We start from the raw sequence: 13272 nt of genomic DNA, 5'->3' as shown, positions 1-13272 counted from the left end.
CGGCTCCCGGGCCGTCAACCTCACCTGGACGGCCCCCTCACACGACGGCAACTCACCCGTCTCCCTCTACAGGATACTCATCATCAACAGCACAGGTAATGGAACCAGGCATGTTGTGTTGTGGTGCTTGGTGGGGTGGTGAGGTGGTGGAGGCAGTGTGTTGTGTTGTGTTGTATTGTGGTGCTTGGTGGGGTGGTGAGGCAGTGAAGGGAGGCGTGTTGTGTTGTGTGTGTTGTGGTACTTGGTGGGGTGGTGAGGCAGTGAAGGGAGGCATGTTGTGTTGTGTGTGTTGTGGTGCTTGGTGGGGTGGTGAGGCAGTGAAGGGAGGCGTGTTGTGTTGTGTGTGTTGTGGTTCCTGGCAGGATGGTGAGGTCATTGAGACTGATTTCTTTAAGATTCATTATTTTGTCCTCTTCTTTTTTCCATTCTTTATGTTCATCTCTGGTCTTCGTCACACTGTCTTCATGTTTTCCTGTTTTGTTTTTTTATTATTGTTTTCTTTTAAATTTTCCTGGTGTTGTGATGGTGTTGCACTAATCTAGACCCTGCACACACCCTTCAGGGATTTGTTTTCTCCTTCCCGGTCACTTATCTTTGCCTTCATCTTTGTTACTCTCGTGATTGAATCCCTTACTGTTCTAACCAGTATTTTCATTTTCCTGTCTTGCATTCCTTTACTCAGTTCATGGTCATGTTGAGACCTATGGAAGTGTGTCCTGGCTGTCTCTTTACTCTTGTCTCCGCCATTACCCAGGTCTGAAAAGTTTGTTTATCCTATTATAAACATTTAGTAACCATTTTACTTTATCCTTTCTTATATAATGACAGTTTGTAGGCAAGACCAATTCATTATAGCATAGGTCTTTGTGTGTTTGTATGTACTATGTATTTATCAATTTACAGTACATTTTATCATTTCTCTTTACCTGATTTATTAATTTATTCATTTATTTATCATTGAGGGGATGTAGTTATTGATCTGAGCACATTGCACCGCCAGACTCGTGGATGAACGCCGGACGCATCCGTGCAGTGGAGGTGAGCGGCCCCAGCAGCCACATCCCCGGCCTGGCCCCGGCACACGCCTACCTGGTGCGAGTGGTGGCCGTCAATGGTGTGGGCACGTCCCAGCCCAGCTCAGAGGTGCGGGTGTCCACTGCCCACGAACCACCCACTCTGCCGCCAACCAATGTGCGAGTCATTCCCATATCATCCACCAGCCTGCGTGTGACATGGCAGGTCAGTGGCTCGGCTCGGTGACTGATTGGTTCACTTTGTCACTTGGTCAGTTGAGTTACTGATTGATTAGTTGACTTGGCTGGGATTCATTGAGTTACTGATTGACTGACTGACTTAGCAGGTTGTTTGACTTTTTTTATGCAAGAAGTCTCTGACCAAGGACAGCAAACTAGAAGGAAAGAATAAAGGTATCCCAATCCATTAAGAAAAGAATTGAAAGAGTTCAAGTCATAGGAAGGAGAAAATACAGAAGTTGGCAGGGAGTTCCAGAGGGAGAAAGGTAGAGAATACTGAATGAAAGATAGAGATAGGGATGAAAGATAGAGAAAACTGGTTGATTTTACATTAGAGGTGTATGAAATAAGGATGAAAGAAAGTAGGAAGTCTTCTGCAAGGAGACCATTACAGTAGAGGAGACAGACAGTTAGCAAGATCAGAAGCACAGTTACAGTGACTGAAGTGAGGGTAGCAGTAGAAAGTAGCAAGAGATGCAACATTGCAGCTAAGAGAGAGAAGTCAAAGACAATGTCAATTAGATGAGAATTGATAAGAGTAGAGAAGACACTGAGTACTGAGTGATTGCTGATTGATTGATAGGAAATGGGTCTGTTACAATTCAGTGTGTGTTCAGCTACCATGACAACTAATGATGCAAATTTCATGAAAACATTGATGGGTCAGTCTGTTGGTAAAGAAAGGCTACACTTAATTGCCTTCTCTCAATAAGAATTGTGAAGATTTCTCTGTCTACATACCAGGCTGGCATTCCCACACAGTGTAGCTAAAACAAACCACCCAACACACACACACACACACACACACTGAGGAAGTGGTTCATAACCCAGAAAAGTACAGTAAGAAAGGACTAAAGAAACTTACGTATGAGCGGAATGTAATGTATTCCAACATAAATGGAGTGATATCGGGGATTTTAGAACTCAACGATTACTTGAGGGACAAGAACCCAGATATTGTGGGTCTTACTGAAACAAAACTGAGAGAGGGAGAAGACCTGATGATGGTTGGAGAAGGGAAATATAATGTTTGGAAAAGAAATAGAGTAGGTAAGATGGGAGGAGGAGTGATGTTGCTGGTTAAAAAGATATAAAGGTGGATCAAGTGAAAGAAGGTATGGGAAAGGCAGAAGTGCTAAAGATCAGAGCAGAAACTAATGAAGGAAAAAGAGGCACTACATAGTGGTGTACGTACCACCTAAGACAAATGCATGGTCAGTACAGGAATATGAAGAAATGATAAGTGATACAGGAACATGTCTGGAAGAAATGTTGGGTGGCTGTGAACGAACTATAATGATGGGAGATTTTAATTGTAAAGAGGTGTGTTGGGAGGACTGGTCAATGGAAGGATCAGAGACAACATGGGGAAATACACTATTGACACTGGCAATGGAAAATGTGTTAACTCAGTGGGTCAAAGAAGATACTAGGTTTGGAGGAGAGGGAGCATCGTCAAGACTGGACTTGGTCTTTAGTACAGAGCCAATGGTCATTGAGGAGATGAGGGTGGAGTGCCCTTTAGCAAAGAGTGATCATGCAGTTTTGGAGTTCAAGGTGATAGATGAAGAGAAATCTAGAAGAAATGAAGAATATAAAGTGGGAAGATGGAATTATGCCAAGACAGATTTTGGAAACCTAAAGAAATTCTTTCAAGAGACAAATTGGATGAAATTCAAGAGTGCTAAGGAGCAAATGAAAAGTGGAAGGAATTTATAAAAATATACAAAGAAGGTGAGAAAAATTTGTACCAATAAGACAACATAGAGAAGTTGGAAAGCAGGACTGGTTTAACGATAGATGTGAAAAGGCTAGAACAAGAAAAGAGGATGCATGGAAGAGGTGGAGAAGGAAAAGACGGATTAAGCAGTGGGAAAGTTACAAAAGAGCAAGAAATGAATATGTGTTGATTAGAAGAGAAGAAAGAAAGAAACAAGAAAAGGATATAATTGATAAATGTAAAGACCAACCAAGGCTTTTTACAGACATGTGAACAACAACATCAAAAATAGAGAAAGTATTGAAAGTTTAGAAGTAAATGGAGTATGCAGTGAAGATCCCAGGAAATGGCAGAGGCTATGAATGGATGCTTTCGGAAGGTATTCACAAAGGAGACTGCTTTTGACAAACCACTGGTAATGGAACAGAAAGGGATTATGAAGGAGTTTCAAGTAACTGTGGAGGAGATCAAGAATATGATGGGGAGTTTAGAAGTGAGAAAAGCTGTGGGACCTGATGGGGTATCAGGATGGATTTTAAGAGAATGCAGGAGCAACTGGCAGAAAAAGTTTGTGAAGTAATTGATGCCTCATTAAGGGAAGGTGTAGTGCCCCAAGACTGGAAAAGAGCTAACATTGTCCCAATCTATAAATCAGGTAACAAGAGAGACCCATTGAACTATAGACCAGTGTCACTTACAAGTGTGGTAGCTAAGATGTGTGAGAGGGTGGTGAAGAATAGATGGACAGACTTCTTGGAGAAAATGACATACTTTGTGAGTGTCAATTTGGTTTTAGAAAAGGGCGTTCATGCACGACAAACCTGATATGTTACTATTCGAGGGTGATAGATGTAATACAGGAAAGAGATGGTTGGGCTGATGGAATATATCTGGATTTAAAAAAGGCCTTTGATAAGGTACCACACCGGAGACTGATCTGGAAACTTGAAATGGTAGGAGGAGTGCATGGCAGTTTACTAAAATGGATGGAAGACTTTTGGTAGGAAGAGAAATGAGAACAATAATTAAGGACAGACCATCAGAATGGGGCTTGGTGGAGAGTGGAGTTCCACAGGGATCAGTGTTGGCACCAGTAATGTTCGCGGTCTACATAAATGACATGGTGGATGGGGTGTCCAGTTATGTGAGCCTATTTGCAGACGATGCAAAATTGTTAAGAAAAGTGAGATGTGACAAAGATTGCGAACTACTCCAGGAAGACTTGGACAGAATATGGAAATGGAGCTGTACATGGCAAATGGAGTTCAACACGACAAAATGCAAGAAAATAGAGTTTGGCAAGAGTGAAAGAAGAATCAGGAGTATGTACAAGATAGGAAATGAAGACATAAAACCAGTCATGAAGAAAAAGACCTTGGGGTGACAATTACCAATGACCTATCGCCAGAGAGACATATAAACAAAATAATTGGAGAAGTATTGAACTTATTGAGGAACATAAGAGTGGCGTTCAGATATTTAGATGAAGAAATGATGAAGAAAATAATTACTGCAATGATAAGACCGAGGCTTGAATATGCAACAATACAGTGGGCTCCGAACTTAAAGAAACACATAAGGAAACTAGAGAAAGTACAGAGGGCTGCAACAAAAATGGTGCCTGACTTAAGAGATTTGACTTATGAAGACAGACTGAAAAGAATGCAACTTCCGACCCTGGAAAACAGAAGAGAAAGGGGAGACCTGATAGCAATATACAGAGTGATGATTGGCATGGAAAAATGGATAGGGAAGATCTGTGTATGTGGAATGAAAGAATGTCGAGAGGGCATGGGAAAAACTAAAATGGCCACTTATAGGAGAGATGTGAAAAATATAGCTTCCTCATAGAAGGGTGGAAGCATGGAATAGTTTAGACGTGGAAGTGGTCAACGCAAGGAATATTCATGATTTTAAGAAAAAGCTGGACATTAATAGATATGGAGACGGGACAACACGAGCATAGCTCTTTTCCCGTATGTTACAATTAGGTAAATACAATTAGGTAAATACACACACACACACACACACACACACACGGCCCAGTAGCTCAGTGGTTAGAGTGCTGGCTTCACAAGCCAGATGACCGGGGTTCGATTCCCCGGGTGGAGATATTTGGGTGTGTCTCCTTTCACGTGTAGCCCCTGTTCACCTAGCAGTGAGTAGGTACGGGATGTAAATCGAGGAGTTGTGACCTTGTTGTCCCGGTGTGTGGTGTGTGCCTGGTCTCAGGCCTATCCGAAGATCGGAAATAATGAGCTCTGAGCTCGTTCCGTAGGGTAACGTCTGGCTGTCTCGTCAGAGACTGCAGCAGATCAAACAGTGAATTACACACACACACACAGACAGTCCGGTAGCTCAGTGGTTAGATCGCTGGCTTCACAAGCCAGAGGACCGGGGTTCGATTCTCAGTCCTACCCGAAGATCGGTCTATGAGCTCTGAGTTCGCTCCATAACCTGGGTGACCAGCAAGCGACCGAGGTGAATTACATACACACACACGCACACACACACTAGACATTAGAAGCACAAGATCGCATAGTAAAAAACTGAGGAAGTGAAGATGTCTGAGAGATGTTGAAAAATAAAATTTCCCGCAAAGATGTGTTGAGACTTGGAACAGTTTGAGTGAGAAAGTGGTGTCAGCAAAGAGTGTGCATAGCTTTAAAGAAAAATTGGATAAATGTAGATAAGGAGACGGGGTCACACAAGCGTAAAGCCCAGGCCCTGTATAACTACAACTAGGTAAGTACACATACACGCACAAGGACAAGAGGCCATGCAAAGATTAGGAAGAGGCAGTGTGTGAAGGATATTAGAAAAACCAGTTTTCCACATAGAATGGTGGAAAAGTGGAATGCATTAAATGATGAAGTTGTTGCAGCTTATTATGTGCATAGCTTTAAAGAAAAGTCAGGTAAGTGGAGATTTGGAGACGGGACACAATGAGCCCCACTCGAACCTTGTACAATACAACTGGGTAAATGTAACTATAGGTAAATGCATATATCATTCCTGCTTTTAGTGTGTCAGCTCTTGCTGGGAGGGGACAGTGTTATGGGCCACTGTGCTGCACATGACAGCTATGAAGATGCACTAGATAAATGGAGACTGTTACTGTAGCCATTGTGTGAGAGTTTCTAGTGAACAGGCATCAAATATACATTGATAGATAGATGAAGTGAATAAGTGGCATGATAACAGCGACACATTTATTCAACTCATTCTGATCTTGTCATTTGCTGGCCTGTTTTCTACTAAAGATGCAATGACACTCACCTTCTCTCAACAAATCTGAGACACTTTCCCTGAACAAAGATATAATTCTATACAGTCACCTATATGTCTGAAGTGTTGTAACCTCCGTTATACTGTTAGGGGTGTAGATATTTCAGAATGATGCTTCACACTTGCACCACACCACTCTGTTAACACTGAAATGAACCTGTAGCAGCCACATTAACCTTCAACCTCGTTGAGTCCTGTGATGCGTTTCCATATTCATTCTGCTTACTATTTGGTGATTTTATAAAGCTTCAGAAATTCGTGTGGGGGGATTAAAATGGTGAAAACTGTAGCCATTAACCTTGTGACCTCCATAGACCCTTCCTAATGTCAATAAAATGGTCTAATCATACACAAATCTTAGAGTAAAAATGTGTCCTAGTAATGAAAGGGGTTAAAGAGGAGTAGTAGTGATATTACCATTTGAGGGAAGTGTTGGAGTCTTATCACCACATAGAGAAGCTACAATAAACATGTTATCCCCATGTAAACCTTACCTAGACCCAGCCTTTACCTTCTGCCATTCCTCACACAGCCCCCAGAGTCGCCAGGCCCCAGACACCGGCCGGGACTCGGGTACTACGTTGGTTACAAGGTTGCCAATTCATCGGAGCCGTTCCGCTACCACAACCTGGAGGCGTCAGCGGCAGCCCTCTACCGCCCCGAGGCCACACTGAAGGGCCTGCACAAGTTCACCAGCTATCTCATCACTGTCCAGGCGTTTAATGCTGCTGGAGCTGGACCAAGGACTCCACCACTCACTGCTGCCACAGAAGAGGATGGTGAGGCAGAGAGGAGGGGACTACTCTTTATTTTCTTCTATTCTTTCCTACTTGTGTTTTCTTCTCATGCTTTTCTTATTCATATGTAAGTTGTAATGTAAGAGGAAAAAATGTACATTAAAAAGGCTCACTGAGGTGTCACTCCCTAGAGGATAACAAAGATTTCACCAGAGTTCAAGTTGTAGGAAGTGTAGGAAATATAGAAGTAGGTAGGGAGTGTTGGAGTTCACTAGTGAAAGATGAAAGATGAAAGACTGTGAACACTGGTTTACTATTGCATTAGGGAACTAGACAGAATAAGGACGAGAGAAAGAAAAATGCTTCCCCATACCAATTCTTCTGTGTTTTTGCTTCTTAACTAGAATAAGGATGAGAGACAATAGAAAGTGTGTCCCCCATAACATTTCTTTTGCGTTTTTGGTTCTTAACTATTTGAGTGTATACCTACAGACACATTTTAAGGATGAGAGAAAGGAGTTTCCCAATAGCATTTCTTCTGCATTTTTGCTTCTTAACTGAGTATTATGCCTGTAGACATTTTCATAGGTTCAAGTAAAGGTCTTTATGTTCTTGTCTTGACTGCATGAAAATATTGCAAAGGAAGCACCAAGGTGTGAAAGGAGCACTTTTATTTCCAAAGAAGAAAGTGTCAGCTCAGGGAAATGTTGGGAGACAAGATGTTGACTGTCAGTCTTCACCAGTGACAGCATCCTTCTTACACTTCACATCAATGCTTGTTGGTTCCATAGCTGTCAGGATTTTTTAAGCGTTATGTTAATTGTATAACTGAAGAGGATAAAGTGAATAAACGTTTATAAAGAGGAGAAACGGCATCCATCCCAAGGTGCCGACACATCCCAAACCTGAGATGGTGTGCAGTGATACTAATGTACTGGTTGTTTGCCCTCACGTCTTGCTCTCTGCTTGGTGGTGGTGGTGGTGGCGGCTGAAACTGTACCCAGTGTTTTGATAGTTGGTTTGAGAACACACAAGTGACAGGAAGAATTTGTTCCAACATGTACCAAGTTTTTTTTTTTTTTTTTTTTTTTTTTTTTTTTTTGGACATTTAAAACAGCTTGTAATGCGGCACTTTTTTTTTTTCTCTCAGATCATTGTGAACACCCGAGTCACTCCTCTACAGTACTGTGCTCTGGGTTAGGTTTGATTCAGGTCAAGTCATGGATAATTTTCTCCTAATCTTCCTGTTGTTCCTCTATATTGGGTTATGTTAAGCCTCGTTCTTGTAGAATAGCTTAATCCCTTCAGTGCTTTGACGCATTTCCATATTCATTCTGCTTATTATTTGATCATTTTATACAGCATCAGAAACTTGTGTGGAGGATTAAAATAGTGAAGACTGTGGCTATTAATCTTACCTCCATAGACTCTTCCTAATGTCAATAAAATGGTATAATCATACACAAAACTCAAGATAAAAATATGTCCCAGCACTGAAGGGGCTCACTCACTGACTCTCCCATGAGTAAGTGACCAGTAAGCCTCCCTATTACCTCAGTGCATTGCCTTTACACCTTACTGCTTGTTAGGTTAGGTTAGGTTAGGTAGGACAGCTCACTAATCCTCACGTTCCACAGTCCCCAGCGAGCCACCCGTGACGCCCAGTGCACCAGCCTCTCCTCCACCTCACTGCTGGTCAGGTGGACTCCCCCGCCCCCGTCGGCCATCCATGGGGTACTGCAGGGATACAAGATCATCTACCGCCCTGTCCACCCCACCAGGTTCTTCCGTAAGTCTTCATTTTGTTGTGTAATTGGTTCTTAAAGTAGTCAAACCTATCCTCTCTCTCTCTCTCTCTCTCTCTCTCTCTCTCTCTCTCTCTCTCTCTCTCTCTCTCTCTCTCTCTCTCTCTCTCTCTCTCTCTCTCTCTCTCTCTCTCTCTCTCTCTCTCTCTCTCTCTCTCTCTCTCTCTCTCTCTCAGTAAGTCTTCATTTTTTAGGCTGGCATCTGTGTGTGTACGCCTTGCCATGTTCCTGCAGTACCTCTGTGCCTCTCTGCTTCATGTGTGACTCAGTGCTCAGCTAACATGGCTGTGTTAGAGCAGGCTGGAGTCAGAAGCTTTTTATCTCAATTCTGTTCTTACAGTCTTCAGTATTTCACTGTGTTGTAGTGCTGCTTCCTGTCATCTACTTTTATTTCTATGATGACTGCTCTTCTGAACATGACAATTATCTGCCATCTCTTTTTCTCCAACTTTGCACTGGTAAACTCTAAGAATTCTCTGCTTGTTTGTATTTTTCTCTTCCTTCAGATCAAGATAAACTTCTCTACTCAACTCTTTAGTCACCAGCAAATAGCAGTGTTCCAGTCATAACCTTTAGCCAACCTGATGCTCAACTTTTTTGAGGCTGGCATGTAGATCTAGAGTAACATGTCTGTCTGGTGAGCATTGGCTGGGTTATCGTACATGCATGCTGACAGACACTCCTCCCTACACACAGACCCAGACGACCTGAAGGAGAAGACAGTTTCCACCGTGTCCACTCCCCTTCTTGGTCTTGATCGCTACACCAACTACAGCATTACCGTCACTGCCTACACCAGGAGAGGGGACGGGGTGCGCTCCTCCCCCATCTACTGCATCACTGAAGAGGATGGTATGTTGGACTGTGGTGAGGGGAAAGGGAAGGGAAGCAGAATGGTTAAGAGAGAGAAGAAATGGATTGTAGGAAAGTAAAGCAGTAAAAAGAGACTGGAAACATGTGATGAGAGGCAGGAAGGAGGAAGGGTAGGAGGGGAGGATAATGAAACAGAAAGGATGGAGAAAGGAAGAAATGAATGATAGGAGAAAGTCAGTGAAGAAAGGGATAAGAAAAAGAAGAACGCTGGATAGGAAAGAAGGACATTGAAGATAAAGACTGGAAAAATTGAGAAAAGGATAAAAAGAAGGAAAAGTAGAGTAAGGATAGAAGACAGTAAAGAAACAGAAAAAGAAACTGCAAGGAAAGAATGAAAAGCAATATTAGAGAATGTGGAAAAACAATTGGGAGAATTGAAAAAGTGGAGGGAAATCGGGAAAGAGAGAAGAATCAGGGAGAGAAAGACATGGAAATCAGGTATAGATAATGTAATCATTTTTCCTCTCGTGTGTGTGTGTATTTACCTAATTGTATTTACCTAATTGTAACATACGGGAAAAGAGCTATGCTCGTGTTGTCCCGTCTCCATATCTATTAATGTCCAGCTTTTTCTTAAAATCATGAATATTCCTTGCGTTGACCACTTCCACGTCTAAACTATTCCATGCTTCCACCCTTCTATGAGGGAAGCTATATTTTTTCACATCTCTCCTATAAGTGGCCATTTTAGTTTTTTCCCATGCCCTCTCGACATTCTTTCATTCCACATACACAGATCTTCCCTATCCATTTTTCCATGCCAATCATCACTCTGTATATTGCTATCAGGTCTCCCTTTCTCTTCTGTTTTCCAGGGTTGGAAGTTGCATTCTTTTCAGTCTGTCTTCATAAGTCAAATCTCTTAAGTCAGGCACCATTTTCGTTGCAGCCCTCTGTACTTTCTCTAGTTTCCTTATGTGTTTCTTTAAGTTCGAGCCCACTGTATTGTTGCATATTCAAGCCTCGGTCTTATCATTGCAGTAATTATTTTCTTCATCATTTCTTCATCTAAATATACGAACGCCACTCTTATGTTCCTCAATAAGTTCAATACTTCTCCAATTATTTTGTTTATATGTCTCTCTGGCGATAGGTCATTGGTAATTGTCACCCCAAGGTCTTTTCTTCATGACTGGTTTTATGTCTTCATTTCCTATCTTGTACATACTCCTGATTCTTCTTTCACTCTTGCCAAACTCTATTTTCTTGCATTTTGTCGTGTTGAACTCCATTTGCCATGTACAGCTCCATTTCCATATTCTGTCCAAGTCTTCCTGGAGTAGTTCGCAATCTTTGTCACATCTCACTTTTCTTAACAATTTTGCATCGTCTGCAAATAGGCTCACATAACTGGACACCCCATCCACCATGTCATTTATGTAGACCGCGAACATTACTGGTGCCAACACTGATCCCTGTGGAACTCCACTCTCCACCAAGCCCCATTCTGATGGTCTGTCCTTAATTATTGTTCTCATTTCTCTTCCTACCAAAAGTCTTCCATCCATTTTAGTAAACTGCCATGCACTCCTCCTACCATTTCAAGTTTCCAGATCAGTCTCCGGTGTGGTACCTTATCAAAGGCCTTTTTTAAATCCAGATATATTCCATCAGCCCAACCATCTCTTTCCTGTATTACATCTATCACCCTCGAATAGTAACATATCAGGTTTGTCGTGCATGAACGCCCTTTTCTAAAACCAAATTGACACTCACAAAGTATGTCATTTTTCTCCAAGAAGTCTGTCCATCTATTCTTCACCACCCTCTCACACATCTTAGCTACCACACTTGTAAGTGACACTGGTCTATAGTTCAATGGGTCTCTCTTGTTACCTGATTTATAGATTGGGACAATGTTAGCTCTTTTCCAGTCTTGGGGCACTACACCTTCCCTTAATGAGGCATCAATTACTTCACAAACTTTTTCTGCCAGTTGCTCCCTGCATTCTCTTAAAATCCATCCTGATACCCCATCAGGTCCCACAGCTTTTCTCACTTCTAAACTCCCCATCATGTTCTTGATCTCCTCCACAGTTACTTGAAACTCCTTCATAATCCCTTTCTGTTCCATTACCAGTGGTTTGTCAAAAGCAGTCTCCTTTGTGAATACCTTCCGAAAGCATCCATTCATAGCCTCTGCCATTTCCTGGGATCTTCACTGCATACTCCATTTACTTCTAAACTTTCAATACTTTCTCTATTTTTGATGTTGTTGTTCACATGTCTGTAAAAAGCCTTGGTTGGTCTTTACATTTATCAATTATATCCTTTTCTTGTTTCTTTCTTTCTTCTCTTCTAATCAACACATATTCATTTCTTGCTCTTTTGTAACTTTCCCACTGCTTAATCCGTCTTTTCCTTCTCCACCTCTTCCATGCATCCTCTTTTCTTGTTCTAGCCTTTTCACATCTATCGTTAAACCAGTCCTGCTTTCCAACTTCTCTATGTTGTCTTATTGGTACAAATTTTTCTCACCTTCTTTGTATATTTTTATAAATTCCTTCCACTTTTCATTTGCTCCTTAGCACTCTTGAATTTCATCCAATTTGTCTCTTGAAAGAATTTCTTTAGGTTTCCAAAATCTGTCTTGGCATAATTCCATCTTCCCACTTTATATTCTTCATTTCTTCTAGATTTCTCTTCGTCTATCACCTTGAACTCCAAAACTGCATGATCACTCTTTGCTAAAGGGCACTCCACCCTCATCTCCTCAATGACCATTGGCTCTGTACTAAAGACCAAGTCCAGTCTTGACGATGCTCCCTCTCCTCCAAACCTAGTATCTTCTTTGACCCACTGAGTTAACACATTTTCCATTGCCAGTGTCAATAGTGTATTTCCCCATGTTGTCTCTGATCCTTCCATTGACCAGTCCTCCCAACACACCTCTTTACAATTAAAATCTCCCATCATTATAGTTCGTTCACAGCCACCCAACATTTCTTCCAGACATGTTCCTGTATCACTTATCATTTCTTCATATTCCTGTACTGACCATGCATTTGTCTTAGGTGGTACGTACACCACTATGTAGTGCCTCTTTTTCCTTCATTAGTTTCTGCTCTGATCTTTAGCACTTCTGCCTTTCCCATACCTTCTTTCACTTGATCCACCTTTATATCTTTTTAACCAGCAACATCACTCCTCCTCCCATCTTACCTACTCTATTTCTTTTCCAAACATTATATTTCCTTCTCCAACCATCATCAGGTCTTCTCCCTCTCTCAGTTTTGTTTCAGTAAGACCCACAATATCTGGGTTCTTGTCCCTCAAGTAATCGTTGAGTTCTAAAATCCCGATATCACTCCATTTATGTTGGAATACATTACATTCGCTCATACGTAAGTTTCTTTAGTCCTTTCTTGCTGTACTTTTCTGGGTTATGAACCACTTCCTCAGTCTCATATCCAAGATTCTCCAGAAAACTCTTTCTTCTCCTCTTCTGTCCTCTCTTCATTTTTTTTCAAAGCCTCCTTTCTCAACTCATTTAACATTTCTCTTTCCTTTTCACCGAGATCTCTTCTCAACCAAATCTTCCTTGTTGTTTCCTGCTGGGCTAGCCTCCATGACTTCTCCACCAATTCATCTACATC

General features: G+C 41.7%; 1 protein-coding gene across 1 annotated transcript in view; it reads left to right on the top strand.

The window, feature by feature from the left end:
* Nucleotides 1-8640: 8640 nt before the first annotated feature.
* LOC123502580 overlaps nt 8641-13272 on the top strand; it is an 84371-nt gene continuing 79739 nt past the window's right edge. Inside the window, 2 exon segments of the mRNA XM_045251732.1 lie at nt 8641-8787; nt 9500-9655. The gene's annotated coding sequence lies outside the window, so the exon portion shown is untranslated.

This window comes from Portunus trituberculatus, chromosome 12 (genome assembly GCF_017591435.1).
Source record: "Portunus trituberculatus isolate SZX2019 chromosome 12, ASM1759143v1, whole genome shotgun sequence".
Lineage (NCBI taxonomy): Eukaryota > Metazoa > Arthropoda > Malacostraca > Decapoda > Portunidae > Portunus > Portunus trituberculatus.
This window is presented reverse-complemented; position numbering and strand designations above follow the sequence as displayed.